Below are 19,290 nucleotides of genomic sequence, written 5' to 3'. Positions count from 1 at the left end.
CTTTCAGAAATTACAGTAGGTAATCTTCCGCACTCTTCAACGAAGATTGTGCCTGAAATAAACGAAGGATTCTTCCCAGTTTCAAATAATATCTCTGTATAAACTTGACAGTAGATCGCTTTCCTGTTCCGTAAACAGGGTAAACATACATGTGGAAGGAAGGCATGCTGTAAACAATTTTTTTTGTTAGTAAGCATTCCAAGATGATAGCTAATTCTAGAAGTTCATGTTCAAGGTAATTTAAATTGGTGCTCTAAATTTACTAAGATAAGCTACATTAACACCCGGAACTTCTTGTTTTTCGTAAATTTAAGGTAACTTTATTTAGCAGTGTATGCTCTGAACGCAAAGGAAGATCTACACATAAAAGTGAGGTGTTGGGCTATAATTTCGTCAGCGGCTTCAGCCACTTAGGTAAAACTTGCGTAAATTTATCGTGATATATCCAGAACAAGGTTTGAAGGACTCGTAAAAGAACTGCAGATCGTCCTACGAAAATATTACTTTATTATGTCACGTTAGATTGCCGACTTATTTCTTGTATCCTCCATGCAATTCCATTCTAAATACAAAAAAAAAAGGATGTTTTTAAATATTATTTTAATAATAAAACAAGTAAAATGGATGTTGTTTAATATGAGCACATTTGGAGAATAGTTACGTATTTTGCAGTTATTTTGACATACATAGCAAAACTTATATATGTTCGTAAAATAATTAACCTTGAACTGATCCCTAGTTATGATTTTTTTTATCCAATACTTGTATCCCATTGTATATAGGTAGCTACAAAATATTGTTGCCCAAAGGTTTTGATTTTTTTTTTTAATCGAATAATAAATATTAACCCCTAAATATGTGCCAAGCATTGTCAGTCGTCCTGAACGTAAAACCAAATTTAAAATTAAACATTACGAATTACTTTATTTTTTCACTAAGGTTTGCCGGCTGATTTAAAGAGTAGAGCGTACGTTTTTTATTTATTTATAACCGTGCAGAAAAAAAATTTAATATGCGAAATACTGAAAAGAAAGTATTCTCATAAAAATATGGTAACGAATCTTACACGAGATTTTTTACAATACACATACCTCAGTTCTTTTCTTTGGGTAAACCCATACCTACCTATCAACTGTTGTGTGTTATCAACGTTGTATCACTAGAACAGAATGCTTTAAATTTTTGTAGCGCCTTTGACGTGAGGTGTTTGTTTCGCGGAGGAACTATTTGCTAACCGCAAGCTGTTTTAATTACTAAATCGTACTCCGGGGAGGGTGGAATTTACAGCGCACACCATACGAAATCATGGGAATGAGGTAGGTATATGAAAGAAATACGGTGGCTTTATAGATAGTCGACGCAACTGTCAATTTAGTTTTTTTTTTTTTTTTTAAATAATCATTGCTAAGTGGAGTACTACGTGAAAGGTTCAGAGAATGTATTAAATCAGTTTGTGGTTAGCTTATAGCATATTCAGTATTTTGTGCACGTCTAACGATTTTAACGCTAAGTCTTGGGTTTTTTTCCTGATAAGTTGGCGACTCTGAGAAGTGGGCTCGGCCAGCTCGGCAGTGTGTAGACTTGTAGTTATCGAAGTGGCCGGCTACCACGTGTTTGTGCTTTGCCCGGTGACGTCACAGCGGAGGTCGAAGTCCATGTGTGGTTGGGGGATGGGGAGGGGGTGAAGGGCATTGGAGTTCTGGGTATGGGAACAAGCATAGCACGGGAAATGACGCATGCATAGGACGTCTACGCGCTGTCGAACAGTCACCACGTATGGACCAATTGAGTTTACGAACATGCATAGCATTCTTGAGGGGAAAGTGGAAGGATGACTACCATGGGAAAAAAAAACAGTAGTATTTAGCTTAAGACCTAGATGCAATCAATACAAGCATTTCACAATAAAAGTATCGCATATACACAGCAATTAAACTTAGAGTAATTCAATCTACATAGCGATAATTATTTACACAAAGCAACGTTATTCGTTTTAAGTAGAATTTGCAAAAAGTAATTCTTGCTTACTGTCACTACTGGAACTGTCTGTTTCCGGCCAACCAAAAACTCAAAACGTCGTACTAATTTGTAATTTGACAACATTATTTAATAAATACGAAAATACGTCGGCCGAACACGCTGTGCTGAATGTTATTTACTTTTGATTTTTTGCGTTTGCACCGTGGAGTTGGGCGATATAACTTCACTGCGCAGCTTTCCCGAAGAAGAGGGGGGGGAGTGTGCTTACTGCTACTACTATATATGTGCAAATGTTTTCTTAGAATCATTCTTGCAACAGGGGAAATTAATTTGAAAAAAATTTAATGCACATACGCCATAGCTGGTCCATCTGCACTGTATGTCGCAGTTTAAGAAACGTCGCAAATTTGTTTTTTAATAGGAAGCTTACTCGTCTGTGCTGTTGTTGTGCTGCCCTCCAGACAAGCTGTTCAGTTTCATCGCCTGTTTGTTGATGTGTTGTGCAAAGTGGTTGTTTGTATTTAATGTTCTCGTTGCAAATGCGTCGTCCTTGTCATCCCACTGTGTTTGTCTGTGTTGTAATATATTTCTGACACTACCTTCCACGGAATTCTCTGTGCTGTTTAGGCGTTTTAACGTTTGACGCCAGCTGATTTTGGTTTGCTCTCCGTGTGTTTGTGTATTATCTTTGTCGTCCATTATTGAGGTTTTTCTACAGTACACATTTGTTATAAATCGTTACATATTTTCCTTTTTCATATTTTTCCTTTCGGACCTTGTAAAATGATGAGCTTCCAAAACGGGGAAATCGTTTATTATCCTTTTGCATTTTAGTTATTCTGTGAATAACGTTTACACAATAATCGTACGGCGTAGATTATGTCCCCACACTTAAAGCTACCTGTAGAAGACTGCTGAATTTGTTTGTTTTTTTACGTGATAATAATTATGCGCGTGTCTAGAGCGTCAACGCATTTGTGAACACACACGCTTATCCGAGGTGTCATTGTCGCCGAGAGGTGCTAAGCTACAGCGAAACTTTATCTGCTCTAGTGTCTTATCAGCAGTGTCTCCGTCCTTCACTAATTACGTAATTATTTACCTTTCAAAAAAAGCAACTAACAAGATTTTTTTTAAAAAAAAAGAGCGAAAATTCTTGTAACAAAATTTTAACGGTGCAAAACAATTACAGTTCCAAACAAAACATATAAAAGAAAATTTTAATGAAATTTTTGAAACCTGAAATCTCGAAATGTTCCTATAAAACTTTTAATAAAACGATTTGTTAGGTGCCCATTATGTCCATTGTTGGGAAATAAGTGGTTTGTTACTCCACTGAAGTTCTAAAACAGGTGTTCGGGGAGGAAGCATTTGTGGGCGTAAATTATTTTATGGTTGCGTTAAAAAGTTTACTGTGGTATAAAATCGCAGTACGTCATGTGATTGCGAAAGTGGAAACAGGCTCACAGCAACGCCTACTTTAATCCAATTTCGGTCAGCCTACATACAGTGTGGTACTATTTATTCTAAGCTTTTTAAAGATTTGAAGCACACAATTTTGCATTTCCTTGACATTATTCAGTTTTTTAAATTATTATTTTCATTTAAAATTGGAAGCATTTCGTCAGTCCCTTATACGGGCTATAAATATTTTATTAAATAAATTACCCGCCGGTTTTAAATTGAACGTATTTTGGAAGATTGGAACTGATAAATTCCGTCTCGTGTTGAACTAAGGTAGAACTGAAAGATCAGAAATCGTATAGTTCCGAGTTAAAATAGAACCCCACAACGTTGACAATTATTTTGCAAGCTTCGTGTCCGATAAACCACTAAATGCCGTGTTTAAGACTGTTAAAGCAAATGCGTTCTCGAGCATGACAAGTGGTCATTTTTTCACGAATGGCATTAAAGTTTGTGATACTTTGTAACAATTGTATTGGGTTTATTTCCAAAAATATCCTAATAGCATAGTCTTCAGTGGCTGAGAATGCCAATGCGTACTAGTCATGCACCAAGGAAGCTCTCCTGGTAACGGTTCACACCCTATATCCAACAAGACCCCATTGTGTCATTGTTTAACACCTGGCCGGTTCCCCTTTTAGCGGAATTATTTATGCGAGAAGGCTAAAAACTGGGTTAATTACTTTCAATCTACATTATTTCAGAATAAATGGGCACAAATAAAACAATGATGTATAATGAAATTTTTTTATAATGCTTTATAATTACAAAGGATCACAAAATTAAATTAATGTTATATTTTAACGTTTAAGTCTTCTTCAATATTTGTAAATAAAATAAGAAAAACTGTACTTTATTGCAAAAATCATACGCGTCAATGTAAAAAAAAAACACACAAGGTTTAAGGGCGAAATAATATTCTGGGTTATCAAGTCGGGAAACAGACATAATACATACATATTATAAACACACACACACGGTTAATTAAGATTTTTAACAATCCTGTCTAAAGGGCCCCGTACACACTCATTACATCTGTCAATTTACCACGAGTGACGTCCTGTCCGAACGATGAACTGTAGTAACTGCGCAGTTCTGTCCGGCGAAACCTCCGGTGTCTGGCCCGAGCCCCGGGACCACAGCTCCCACCCGTCAACCGACAGTTTAGAACACTTCGCGATGGCCGCTTAGACAAGGGAGAGCCTCCTCGTTTATCGTCACGTACGGATCTCTTCCAGAGATGTGGTATTTGAAGAATGGTAACTACAGTTACAGGCTGCCGCGTACGATGTACTCCAGCAATGTCCCAGTTAAACGCGCTTCCACGCTACACCAATTTATAACTTTACACGAAGCTAATTCGTTAAACAAATCTCGCACATGCGCCTACACTGGTACAATGACGTCACAGGAAAAACAAACACTACGCGACAAACACGAATAGGCATGATCTATCCGTTGTGGGCTCGACCATTGTTGACGCATAATTAGTCTCGTGGTTTATTAGCGATTCAAATCTGACGGTATTTTGTCACACAAGAAATTTCGGCCGACCATAACTTTAATGAGCGAATAGACGTTCTCGCGTCAAAAGTTAACATAGCGAATATTCCACCCACACACACACTCCCGAACTTACCTCCATGATCATGACAAAACAAACACTGGGAACGTAACAAAAAGGGGCGCAACAACGGGGGGGAGGGTATTTTGCCCCCCCCCCCCCTTCTTAAACCTTGAAGTGGTGGCAAACGGGGGCAAAGAAAGTGCTGTGTAATCAATTTTTAGATAGTAAAACTGCTTAAATAGCACTATTTTCCACCTTTAAATACAAAGGACCCCCGGACCCCCCGCTTAAATAGGGGGATCGATGATTCTTTATAAAAAGGTGTATTGCCCCCCCCCTTCACCCCTTTTTTTGAAATTTAGTTGTTGCGCCCCTGGTAACAAAGTATGTACGAAAGGCCAAGGTACTTACGCTGCGTCGAGGCAGAGGACGTCCTAGAGCTCGCGACGCCGCCACCCGACACGACGCGACGTGGCCGACAGCCCGCGTGATACTGATCGCTCCGCGCGCGGCCCCGACCCGTAAACATTTCGCCCGCCGACGGTCCGTCGACGTCGTCCGTCGTCGGCCTGTACCGCGCGGACTGAAAACATGCAGCGCCCGCCGGCAACAATGCGCCGCGGACCGAGAGATAAAGCGACAATGCGACGAAGCAGCGCGTTCTTATAAGCTATTACAGCACGGAACAATGGCGTGAGAGAATCCTGAGATTCATTGACACGGAGTCAGCAGCCCGAAATATCTGTGTTCGTGCATTTTCGGTTTATTTGTGTTTTAAAGGAAAAAAGTAAGGTTAGGTATGTTACATAAATATAATTCTCGAAAAAAATCCCTCAATATATATATATTTTTTTTACTCTCCCCCCCGGGGATTGATATGTTTTCGCACGTCTAGGTGATCGTTATTAAAAAGTTTGGTTATGTTGGTTCAACGACATTTAAAATACTTACTCTAAAATATGAAAAATATGAATCTCCCAAAACTTTTTTTTATATATATTGCACGATCTAGCTGATAGCTTTGGATGCGTCCAAAACTTTTCTGGCGTCTTGACTCCAATTCAATGAATCAGTGTGCGTTTATTCCATGGAGTAAACACCACGTGAACTCTTAGTATAAGTTCCCTTACTGAAAGCATAGACTAAACATTTTTTTTTTTTTTTTTCAGTCACCATTTATTTCAACAGACATTTTACGCCCGAACAGCCGGGGGGACAGCGTGTCCCAGCGGCACTGCGCTTTAACACGCTTACAAGCTAACTATATACACAACACAGCAACACTTAAACATTGGATATAGACCGTCGAGCTGCGCAGTAGGAAATTTTTGGGCCCAACCTTTAACTGTTAATTTTCCAACAGAAAAGTTGATTCATGGAGGACGCAGCTGGTAATAACCTCTTGGGCATAAAACAAAAAACTGTCAATTTCATATAATCAGTACAGTACAAAAGTGCGTTTGAGTGCAGTCCACTGTAATCTTTGGAAATCATCTGCCGTAATTTTTTTTTCAAACTCTTTTACAGTTCTATTGTTTTTGTTCTTTTTAGTTTAAATTATGAATTTGAAATTAATAACAGTTTGCTAGAACGCCTTCATTTCGTGGAAACACAACTTATTATAATTTTTTTTTCTTTTGACAAGTAAACGTCGTTACAGTGATAGTCGGTCGAACTTTCTTACGTGACAAAATCGCCAATAACTACGAGACTAATAATGCGTGGACAATGGTTGAGCCCGCAACAGATAGATAATGTCTGTACGTGTTTGTCACGCAGAATTATTTTTGCCTGTGACGTCATCGTGCTCACCGTCGCGTTCATCTTCAGCTACCACACATCCTTGCTACATACGATGAACTTGTGATGTATCTATGCTGAAACCATTATACTACTCTGTGTGACTGTTGTATTAAAAACATTGATAATTAAATTACATATAAACACTTGTTATGATTTTAATGCGACTTATTTTTTAATCTACGGTGCGCACCCAAACTGCGTCTTTCTGTGTTTGTTTTTTTAGGTGTAGTTTTATTGACAGTGTGACCAAGCTTGTTGACGTGATAAAGTGCACGTAAAATCTGTGTCGAGTGACTCATCTCAAATTAATTTGACATTTCTGCCACTGTTGTTCTGACAATAGTGTTTTGAAAACAACTCATAGTGGAGCCCAGTGTCGTAAACAAACAACGTGCGATGCTTTTGCAATTTTGGGAAATGGGCAGGGCCTACCACTGGTACTTCTTTCGACAACTGACAAATCGGAGTCGGGTTTCGCGACGCAGTGTACAGTAGACGTCGAGAACCCAATCCCTCTGGACTCGTGTGCAAGCTGCCGAGAAACAAGACACACAATACTTTCCCGCTGGAACAGGTTCTGCTTCTGCGGTCGACCGCCTCGTCATCCAAGCCCCAGAGGCAAGCAGTCTGGCTCTCCGTGCAGCCCGCGAGCAGGTATCCGCACCTAGTCCAGGTGCACTCGCTGCAGGCATTTATCCGTGTGCCCAGTGGCGTAGCCAGGATTTGTGTATGGGGGGTGTTAAGACGAATGCCCCCTCCCCCCCCCCCCTCCCCCGGTATGAAAGCGGGGGATCCGGGGGTCCTCCCCCGGGAAAATTGTGATTTTAAGGTGTAAAATAGTGCTATTTTAGCAGTTTTCGGTACTTAAATTTAAATACTGTAATGGTAAAATTTTTATTAATTTAAATATGAAATTTGTTTGAGTGATGAATAAGAAATTTAATTAAAGATTTGGTGCTAAGGGGGGGGGGGGGTTGAACCCCTAACCCCCCCCCCCCCCTCCCGGCTACGCTCCTGCATGTGCCTACTAGCTGGGGTACCCGGCTTTGCATAACATAAGGAACATCACTACCGAGACATACGCTTGAAAAACGGGATATTTTGATTTCGGTGCATCAAGGCTACGCGTCAGTAAAACCGGCACGTTCATTTTGTGGGAAGGCAGGTTACCCCAAGGCAAGACGTGTCGGACGAACGAAACGATAGCGCATTGCAAATTCAAGGCAACGCCACCTATTGACGAAGTTCTAAACTAAAATATTAGCGCTTTTAGTCCGCTAGCAGCCGCGTGCTTCACTAAGCGGATGGGTTTCGCGAAGGAGAAAGATAAGGAAGTTGCCAGACCTTAACTATATGGCCGACAGGCGGACATGGAGAAATGACACAAACTCACTGTTTGTGTGTCAATGACCTACCTTCTATGATTGTCCATTATAAAACTGATTTACCCCCTGTTTCACTCCCTTAGCGATGAAATTTCATAATTATATCTAGGCTATGTCACTCCCCGGTCTATAAACTATCCACATAAATGCAAATAATCTTGTCGATCCGTTGCTCCGTGGCTGCGTGAAAGAAGGACAAACCGACAAAAACACTTTCGCATTTATAATATAAGCAGGGGTTGACTTAATGGCGAACTTCAGGCTTTCAGCTTTCTCTTACACTTAACCACAGCATTACACAAACACGCAAAAATCATACTTCATAAACTTGTAATACTAAACTAACCTAAACTAATAGCTTAATAACTAAGTTTTGATTTGCAGCAATTTTTTTTCCATTGCTACCAAAGTAATTTAACATTGGCAAAAAATTATTCTAAAGTATGTTTTGTCATTATAATCAATACGCTACTCCGTTAATGCACCGTTTCTATAAATTTTTAACAAATAATGCTCGTTAAAAATTCTTTTTAGTTACGTTATTATGTTTAAGAAATTTCTATGTTTTCCTCTTTTTTTTAAATCTTAATTTTTGATGTGTTGGCATTTCTCAACCGCACAGATTATTTATATATATATATATATATATATATATATATATATATATATATATATATATATACACACACACACACACATATATATATATATATGCCACATTCCGCCTGTGCAGTTGCGCCCCCTGCTCGCGAACTGCCGTCAGGAAACGAGGGCAAACGTGATGGCTCGACGACCGCCTAGTGACAGCGTTGACGAGCCCCATTGTTGTTCGAGCGAGGCGATTGTCCTCGAGACGAGCCTGCTCTCCGGGAAACCCGTGACGTGACTGAAACCAAAGTCTCCGATTGCCACGGCTTCACGCGCGTCTTCGTTGCTCTTATCAAACAGATAAACTATGCGGAGGCGAATGGAGCAGATAATTATCTTCACTGTGTCTGCCTGCATTATGTAGTCCTCCTACCTGCGTAGCGTAGTTCAATGCGATGTGTTCTGTGTATTTGCATCGTTAGAATAAAATTTATATATATATATATATATATATATATATATATATATATATATATATATATAAAATTGTTGGAAGGTTTTGGCTGGTTAGATAAAGGACCTATGTTCGATTTCCCACCGAGAAGAAAGATTTTTTTACGGTTAATTCTTTTTAACAAATTTGAAGCTCTGTTTTTTTATTATCTCCTCCTATAAATTTCTATAATGATTAAAATAAGTTGCTATAAGAGAAAATAAGTTGTCATTATGTTGGCACCATTAGTATAAAACAGATACATACATTATTCATACTAAGCAGACCGCCTGCCTTCTATCGGTCTGACGTAACAACAATTTCAGGTTTTCACGCGAAAATCTTGGAGTTTTCCAGTATTAGTTCCTAGTATATTTAGTAATAGGTTTTCGTAACAACACAAAGATTCTCTCTCTCGCTCTCTCTCTCTCTCGCTCTCTCTCTCTCTCTCTCTCTCTCTCTCTCTCTCTCTCTCTCTCTCTCTCTCTCTCTAACACGTTGTGTGGCCAACTAAGCGAGAAGCGACTGGTGAGAATCCTAAAATTATAGTCGGTTCCGAACCACTGGAGGAATAAAACTAAATCTCTGTTTTCGTAACTGAATTTATATTCATCAGGAGCTGTAACAGCATTACAGACCCTTTCCTCGCGATACGGGCGTGTATCAGCGATTACGGTTGTAATTCTTGCAGATGAAAACATAGTGGTTGTTTCCATAGGCGTGCCTGGAGTTTTTGATTCACTTGTTTCATTAAATTTTAAAAAAAATATATTACCGTTTATTGCCATTTTCTGTTTCCGAAATAAAAGTATTAACGGCTTAATTAATTTTAACAAGATTGGCATATTTTAATAAAATATTATTGTTAGAAATCCTTTTTAAAGCTAGGATTTAGTTAGTTTTTTTTTTTTTTTTTTTTTTTTTTTAAAGTATTTTTCGCTTTTATTGGGGCCGTTCCATAATATAATTTAAAATTTCGTTCTTAAAGTAGAATGATTTGATAGTCGACGCAGCTGCTCCGGCAGTGAATTCCAGCGACGGGCGCGGGAACTACGTACGTGTAATTCGCGCCAAGAAAAGCAGTTGAAATCATAATTTGCGTGTTATTTTAAATAATACTACTTTTAAATTTCGTGTCCTAATTTCGTATTGTTAGTGTATTTGCAACATGAGAACACATGAATTCGCTCGTTACCGAGGTTCGAGTACACTAGCGAGTACTGAAAGACTTGCTTAGATATTTTTTTTTGTTAAGAGTTTCTAGCGGATACACGTACGCGCTCATTTCTTCCAGGCAGAGAAAAGTCTTAGAACGTATCGTCAGCAGCGATTGTACACGGACGGCCTCTTTCGCGCGGGGAGTTGGCGAGACCGGCGATAAACTGCTTTATCTGATAATACGAAAGTGAGCACGGACACCAGGGTATTATTCCGTTGGCGGTGACGCGTGTGCCGCTGGTGTCTCGTCGATACCTTATTCAAAGTCGATACGCAGGTTTCCCAACCCGCTGGGCCTCTGACGACAAGGGCAGGAATGCCAACAGCAGAGTCCAGGTGAAGCCACGCAACGACCGGAGTACTCCTCCTGGGAATAGTCGATGGGAGAGGTTAGGTATCTGAAGTGTGCAATCTCTTCCATTTTGATAATTGATAATTGAAGCGAGAATAAACTACCCCCTCCGCCCTTCTGCTTCCGTCAACCAGCCTTCCTTCCCATCGTGATTATAAAACTTTTTTTATATTTTATAATTATGCTTAAGGCTAATTCCTTGCCGATGTGATTTCCTCGAGGTATTTTCTAGCTATTAAACAAATTCTAACACTAGTTGTTAATCCTTAATCATAATGACTTCAACATAAAGAGCATGCACCACTACGTAGGCTAATAATTCCGTGTTAAGGATATGGAACTCGTAAGCTCCACTCAGTGCTGCCTTACGGACAAAAAAAATAGTTTTAATACGGCGCAATTCCTATGCCAAGTCTAACCGACTATACACCAGAAACCAGTACCGGGGGAGCTTAATGCTATCAAAACAGGAGGATTCCTTGTTACTGTGTTCGTACCGTAAGCTTTAAACTAATCAAATGTTCATTCTAGACACTTCATCAGCCATCCATTGGACTGTTGTGAACACAACGCCTTGTTTCCGCACAGAAATTATCTAGTAGCTAGTAGCTGACCTGTATAGTTAGTTCTCTAGCTTATTTCGTCGCACCCCCGTCTGTACGCCAATTATTGTTTCGGGAAGCCTTCTTGTCACTGTCTCGAACACATCCCAAGTACGGCGCTCGCTCGTGCAATTCCGTGGTCAGAATTTAAAAAAAAAATGCGAGATTTGATATATATCCACGATGTTAAAGTATTATAAATGTCACTGACCTAAGCTAAACAACCTTCTTATTTTAGTTACGATCACCTAGACCTGCGAAAACCTACCCTCCCAGAAATAAAAAGTTTTTGTAAGAATTTTAATTCTTCAGCAATTTTTTCACGTATTATTTAGGTAACTGACATGACCTAAACAACCCTCCCCCTGAGAAAAAAAAACTATAGTTTTAGAAAGATTGTAATAATTCAACGACTAATTTACGTATTATTTAAGTAACTGATCTAATTCATTTTACTTCCGATTACATAAACGTGCGAAACCAAATCTCCTGGAAAAATATTACATAACTTATTTTTTCAAGAATTTTTTATACTTTAACGAGTAAATGTATTGTTTAGGTAACTATGTCAATGTGTGTCAAAAGTAACGTGTTTTCCAAAACATGTGCAAACTTTTTTTTTCTTTCTAAATACCCTCTTCCCCCCCCCCCTTCCCGTAATATTCAGTATCCGCTAATTATACTAACCAAACTTTCATTTTAGTTATGATCTCCCTTCACAAATAAATAACTAATTTTTACGACAATTTTATTTAGTAACAACATAAAGGAAACTGAAGATGAACGAACGCTTGTTTATTTGGCTGTCGGGTTCAATGTCAGTGTTAGCTTTCTCGTCGGCGCGCCGTCACTTGCGTTCGCTTGACGCGGGGAGTGCGGGTGGTAATAAACTCGGCCACCTGTGCCGGGGGCCACACAGCTGCGCGCGCCAGCGGTCAAGGAGGGGTGGGGGGAAGTCCGCTGACCCGCCGACCAGTGACGGGCAGAACGATTCGATTGACCGAATCGATTCATTTGAATCATCCCCGTGTGGTGATACGTTCAAAATATCCGCTCATTTCGTTATTTTAGTTCTGACCACCGACAACGGGATCCGACACATCTCGAAGAGTCGTTACTCGTTCTCCTACTCAAGTATTCGTTACGTCTAGGCGGCTTGCCTTGTCGCCTTGCTTATTATCACAATCAGGTCAGCTCGTATAGCTGAAATTCCAGATGTCTAGCCGTATACTGACTGTTACCATACTATATATGTATGTATGTGTGTGTGTATTTTTGTGTCTGTGTGTGAACAAACTTCAAAGCTCTCGCCGATAAATTTAGTAAACAAAACCAAGACAATCCACGGATGATAATTCTAACGCGATACTTGTTAAGTAGCTAATCCCCACTCCCGCCCTTTTTCATGTCACTCTTTTTTTTCCTTGCCGCGGACGTTGCAATTACTGATTTCTCTGAATCCCGACGTCAGGAGTATTCTAAGAACGAATCAGACAGGCCGGTTCACTTTCCTCGTTCTCTAGAATCGTGTTCAGATTTCGAGTAATCGACTCTCAAAGAACTGAATCTCCACAGAGCGAACGAATCATATTATTTTGTCCCGCTCAATGAACGAATCGTTCACGAACGCCACATCACTAAAGCTGGGTGCACAACAATAAATTTAAAAAAAAAAGCGAGTGCACAGCAGGCCATGCACACGACTGTGCACACGACCTGTGCGAAATCAGTTCACAGTATCGAAATCTTACTGTTAATTTTAGCCAGTGAAATCTCGCGATATATCCGACATCTGTTGGTAGGGTTAGTAAATAACTATATTAACTACCAAATAATTACCCAGTGACGTCTGACCATTAATATGTGAACACGGTTTTTTTTTAACATATGAATTAACTTGGGTAACCTATGTAAAATTTTAAGAAACAACTGTAACAAAGAAAAAATTTTTTTTTAAAGTAATTGCTGATTATTTTTATAAATAATAGCATTAATTAATTTTTAAAGCAGAAATTACACCTCAGAATTGAACTATCTCGGAAAATTCTTGCCATAATATGATTGATAAATAAAAACAATTCTATAGGTCCGCCAAAATGGCATCTTAATCTACTCTCATTGGCTGTTGCGCTTTGCGTTCGAAACAGAAATAAAATATATTCATTTCCCTCCTATGCGCACGAACTATCTGCCATTCGCACAACCGTCCTATGCGCTATTGTGAATCAGTAGGTTGGGAAACATGGCGGTCAAATCTTGTGCGCACGACCTACTGTTACTGTTATGTTTTTTTTTAATCGTGCACCCCAGCTCCGCGCTGATACTCACAGGTGTGGCGCGACCAAGGAGAATGCTGCACGCACGCAAGATCCTCCTTGGGACGCGACCATGCCCGCCGGGGCCACGGCGTTGGATTCCCAACACTTTGTGTTTCTGTATGTTTCTGCGCCGTCTTAATTGCTCCATACGCGCCCCATGCTGGGATGTCAGTACACTGCTTATGGCATGACTGTCGCCAGATCTATAAACTTTAGGAATTTCAGGAAATTTACTTCTTTGGAATGCTGAGTGTACGAGAATCATTTTAAGACTCGTACTATCACGCTTATAAATCTTTAATAAATCACAATTTGTTTTTACTTTAAACAACAAGAAACAATTCACATACATCCATTGATATGAATTCACTCGAAAATTTTAATGAGCTCTTGACAAAGGAATTAATAATATCACAAACTTTTTAATCACTATCGCTACCTTTGACCAAGTTGATACTCCTTCCATAAAATCAGCCCAGGGTCGACAGAAGAATGAGGGGGTGGGATTATGTGGGTGAGGCAAACGTATTAAAAACTTTGTCACTGACAAACTGTAAGACATGTCAGTTTCTGAGGAATTGCTCTTTAGGATTTTAAACTACATAAAACAAAAAAAAATCATATAAGAGTTTTAGTCTTGTTATTTGTTTGTTGCCGTCTACAAAAATGAATTTTTCAGCCCCTTCGAATGGCCAGAGATATTTTGATGCTGTACAATGAACGAAAATCTAGTCCAAAGTTCAATTTCAAATGTCTATGACATTTTGCAATAGCGCACGCAGAAACAATATCAGAGCTTACGGCATTCGGCGTAAAGAAAGAAAGCGCATTCGCTCGTGGACTTCCACACACTTTGATCTAAGAATGAGACCCTCGATAATCTGAATCCAAACCAATAACAAACCAGGAGCAACTGGATGTTTGAATCACAGTCTGACTATTCAAGACTAACGTGTCTTTGCGTTTGGACAGCATACAATGAACGAGTGAGTGAAATACTCGAGAAAACAGTAACATAAAGTCTATAGCTTGCAGGTCATTGAATCGATCGAGTTTTTTTGTCAATGAGTACGAATTAGAATTTTCGTCGTTCGACGCAGACACTTCCATAAAACACAGTCCTTTGAACAATGTGAACACAACACTCTTGGAAATTTCAGTAAACTTAAGAACTTGGAAATATTTTTAATAAAAAACATAAACATGTGGAATAAAATAATACTGTGGAAGGATTTTATTATTATTATTATTTTACAAACGCAGGGCGTTGCGTTTAGAAGAGGCTGAAAGTCAATGTATGACAATTCAAAAATAAATTTCTCTGATTTAGTGAAATCATTTTACAACAGTCCAGTTAAACATCAACCAGATGCTTAGTTCTTCATCTTAGTACTTTCGCTGTTACATGTGATAAACTTAGCTGTTCAGCACCAACTTCAAAAGCGATATCAGCCTTGAGAAACACGTGGGACCATAGGTCGTAAATATATTTTCAACAGGGACGCGGCAGTAGGCCGACAATCACTAGGCCGAAAGCCACTAGACCGAAAGTCATTTGACCGAAAATTCGGTCTGCTACTTTTTTCAACTGATTTTTTCGTGATGAACCTGCAGCAGATGATTTTTTTTCCTGTGGAATTCATACCGGGCCTTTATAGAGACCGGACTCTCAGCCGTATACAATCCTCGAGGCCGCGTCTCATCGTCTCATCTGGCATCGTTCACCCGGTTCCGCGAAGCAGTCGTCCTTTATGAGCTGCAGACTTCATTCATCCTTGGCCGCTCGTGCTTCGCGTCCAGATGAAACGCAGCCATCATTCGCCTAAAGGTCCTGTCACAGTGTCAAATTTTCGCTTCCGACACCTTCCAATACGTTGCAAGTTGGAGGGTTATAACTTATAACGTATTGGAAAACATCATTAGCGCAGCCATGTTTGTTTGACAAGTTGGATAACATGAGTTTCCATAAAATATTTTTCATATAGGACAGGTTCTAAACTAAGTAGGATGTTGGATGCAATCAGCCAATCAACATTGTGCCTTGCGTAAAATGGAAATTAAATCCGTTTCCGTCACAACGAATCTTTAAAATGGGGAAGAACATGGGAGCGATTAAAGAAGCATTAAAAGTAAAATAAACTAAATAATGTTAATATGAATGTCGTATGCGAAACAATTTTATGTGATAAAAGGAGATAATGTTTCTATAACTTAAAATTTAAAAAGTCAGTGGAGACAAATATTTGAATGTGTGACTGGGCCTTAACCAACTCAATCATTGTGCTGCTCTTTCAACTCTCTTGTGACCAGTTCCTTTTGAGTCCGCACAGTTGTAGAGAATTTAGTTCAGTAAATATTTTGCGAATAATATATATATATATATATATAGCATGAATATAAATGTACTATTGTCTGGTAAGAATCTCAATAAGTAGTCTCTTTCCCCTCACACCAATCACCCACAGACTAAGCGAAGGACGAAAATAGGTTGAATGCAGAATACAAGCCACAGGCATAGCCTAACGCTACAGGTACAGATATATTTCGGTCCATCTCGTTCTTTCGGAACATTCTGTAAATTCTGAAATGTTCTAGAATCTTCTGAAACATTTATGAAACTTAATTTACAAAACATCCTGTGATTGTTCCAATATCCCAAAAATGTATAGATGAATCAATTTCCCATATTCCATTCGCCAAAATTTTTCTAATGTTTTATATTCAATACATCCAGTAATTTTTTTAAATGGTTTCTATGATATTCTCGATAATTATGACACTGGCCACGAGTGTGCAATTGGCTTGGCATTTTTAGTAGGTACTGTGCTACTAATGGAGACTAACGTGAAGAATCGCACCTACAGACAGCTGTGGTTCCGGGAAGAAGGAAAAATGCAACGTGGGAGTTCGACCGGAGCTTGGAGACCGACGTCGCAGTGCAGTCCTCACACCCGTAACAGGCGAAATTTCATGTAATTAATGTACTCGAAGTTTAGGATGCTCGGATGACAACAATGGCACTGATAGCCCAGGAGTTTTGGTGTTTTACCTAAAAAAAAAATAACGTAGTTTTGAAATTTGGCACAGACATTCCTTTGGGTGTTAAAAATTGATCCTAAAAAGTCCCCATCTCTCAGATGCCGGCTTCATTCTTTTATAAGGCAATAAGGGCGTAAGTGCCGAAATATGCATATCATTCATTCTAATATATCAAAATTTGGTCAAAATTTTAAAGTTAAGGGACCTTAGTCCTTAATAATTCGTTTTTATTACTTTATACAGAGCAAAAATAATCTTATAACCTAATTTATACTCAACTAATGAAAGTAAAATGTATCACTGCTCTATACAATCACCAGTTACATCAAATGCACCACTGTGTTACGCCCCTCGTGCCTCAAAATTGAATTATTTTAAATTAATTAAAAAGAGCCTTGGAAACTTGCTGGGTAAGAATAATTAAAAAATAAGTTTATTGACCAGAGGTGAATCGAGGTGGAGAACAAGACAATTTGGAACTCCCTGACACAAGCAACTGGGGAGATGGTGGATCGTTTAAGGGAAGAAGGTATATCATAAATAAATTAACACTACACAAGTAGCTTGGTCTATAGGTTCCCTGTTTTATTTAAAAATGTAACTAATGAATTCCGTTTTCCATTTGATTTGGCATTTATAAGTTTCCCAATTAATGATATTAACAATATGCCTTAGTTTTTCGAGAAAGGGCCGGCCCTAATTTAGTATAACAACACATACTCAACTTTACCAACAAACAATTATATAAACAAAAATTTATAAGTATCACACCAAAATTTGATTTGTCCAATCATTACATCGATGACTAGTTTTATTGATTCTACATATTCTTGAGGAAAGCCCTGTTCGCTGGTAGGCTATTTATTCGATTAATGTAGTTCGTAGCTAGAAAGTGGGGGGGGGGGGGGGATGTTGATTTCACATTACCACCCGGGTCTTCAAAAAATAACGTCGGGTCGCGGAAACCTCTCTTCTAACGTGACCCGCAGTGGAGGTGCAGGACCACTTGCTGGGAGCGATTTCTCTCTCCAGCACTTCGACCCTGTCTGAAACCCAAATCAAATTCAAAACGAATTAGACTTGCTTCCAGACAGTCCTATACCGTCGGCGCAAAAGGCCAACAAACGGGAATGGGGGGGGAAAAGAAAAAAAATTACTCACCAACCAGGATGTAGAGTTCGGAGCTCACTAGGTGTCTCGCGCCGACATCAGGATGCCGCGGACCGAGAAATCAGGATGCGCGGATGAAACCGGAATTTTTAGAATTAAATAATAAGAAATAAAAATTTAACTACGCATGACTTTTCTAAAAACTACCTCTGCCTGGCTACTGTACAAACGGGATCACATCCCTTAAGCAAACTGACTACATTCTCGTGCACGCGAAAATCACCGTTCCCGCAAAAAGCCTCTTAGCGCAGAGGACGTAGATGAGACGAGGTCAGTAGCCGAGGTCAGAGGGCTGAGTGCCCCGCAATCGGCCAAAACCCCTAATTAAATCGGGCGGTAAGGCCCCGGGTCAAAGGAGGGGGTAGGTTCGGTTCTAAGCCGAAAATTTCCGAAGGAGTCCGAGGCGGTCGTGGCAACAACACGACATGCGCGCTCTCTACCGGACCGAAACGAAAAAAAAGAACAATCGACTTCTCCGGGCCGCGAGAGGGAAGCATAGTGCCTTATGGCACCGCGACGCTGCCTTCTAGCGGTGTAAGGGGGAACTACTTGAGGTGGTGAGCAGACTTGCCACCAGGTGTCATGAGGGTAAGCTCTGCACGCTGGCGACCAGGCCCGCGGTTACTTTTTTTGCCGCTAGATGTCAGGGATGTGTCTGTCGGACCCGGGAGAAGGTTTTTGCATCAGGTCATCGTCCCGTCCGGTCACTGCTCTTAGCTTAATTTCTCAGAACTACAGTGAGGAGGAGAGAGAGGAAGGGGGGGCAGAAATAGCCACTAAGGTGGGAACGCAGCTCCACTGGAGACTGCTTCGTGACGAGACATGCTTTTCTCAGCAGGCCTCTACAAGGTAGCAGCTTGCAGCCCAGGAGCTGCTCAAAGCAGTTTTGGTCATGCAGGGAATTAAAATTACAAACTCGGGACGTGACTGCAGGCGAGAGAAATTTCAACCGGGCTGACCATGTCCACATTAGACAGCAAAATATCAGATTGGCCCCCTGGGAAGGGGCTTCGGTCCACTGGCACAAAGTTTAAATCGGTGGCGTACACCGGCCTAACAAAAAGTAAATCACCCCCATTAACAACCAGATAAATTTAAAAAAAATAGAAACCCCGAAAAATTTTAAAATTATAAAAAAAATTAAAAAAAAAGTGACGAAATGCCTAATTTCCGGCATATACTCCCCCGCTTGAATGCGGAGCATATAGGGAAAATAAAACAAACACTTACACTGCTCAGTAAAACTAGTACCAGGTTCGCCTGTATCCTACTACTTATATTCTAACACCTTTGAGACGCGTCCGCCTCTCA

At 39.8% G+C, this 19,290-nt stretch overlaps 1 protein-coding gene across 2 annotated transcripts in view; it reads right to left on the bottom strand.

Annotated features, from left to right (window-relative positions):
* Window positions 1–19,290, bottom strand: part of LOC134533052 (leucine-rich repeat-containing protein 24-like) — a 66,582-nt gene that overhangs the window by 27,763 nt on the left and 19,529 nt on the right. The window contains exon 1 of one of the 2 annotated variants that reach the window (XM_063370236.1): window positions 5,423–5,777. The exons of the other annotated variant lie outside the window; for it this stretch is intronic. The gene's annotated coding sequence lies outside the window, so the exon portion shown is untranslated. Of the gene's footprint in view, window positions 1–5,422; window positions 5,778–19,290 lie in introns of those variants that run through there. 2 annotated transcript variants of the gene reach the window in all.

Source organism: Bacillus rossius, chromosome 6, assembly GCF_032445375.1.
Source record: "Bacillus rossius redtenbacheri isolate Brsri chromosome 6, Brsri_v3, whole genome shotgun sequence".
Taxonomy (NCBI): Eukaryota; Metazoa; Arthropoda; class Insecta; order Phasmatodea; family Bacillidae; genus Bacillus; species Bacillus rossius.
Note: the sequence above shows the minus strand (reverse complement) of the source record. Positions and strands in the feature narration are given on the sequence as shown.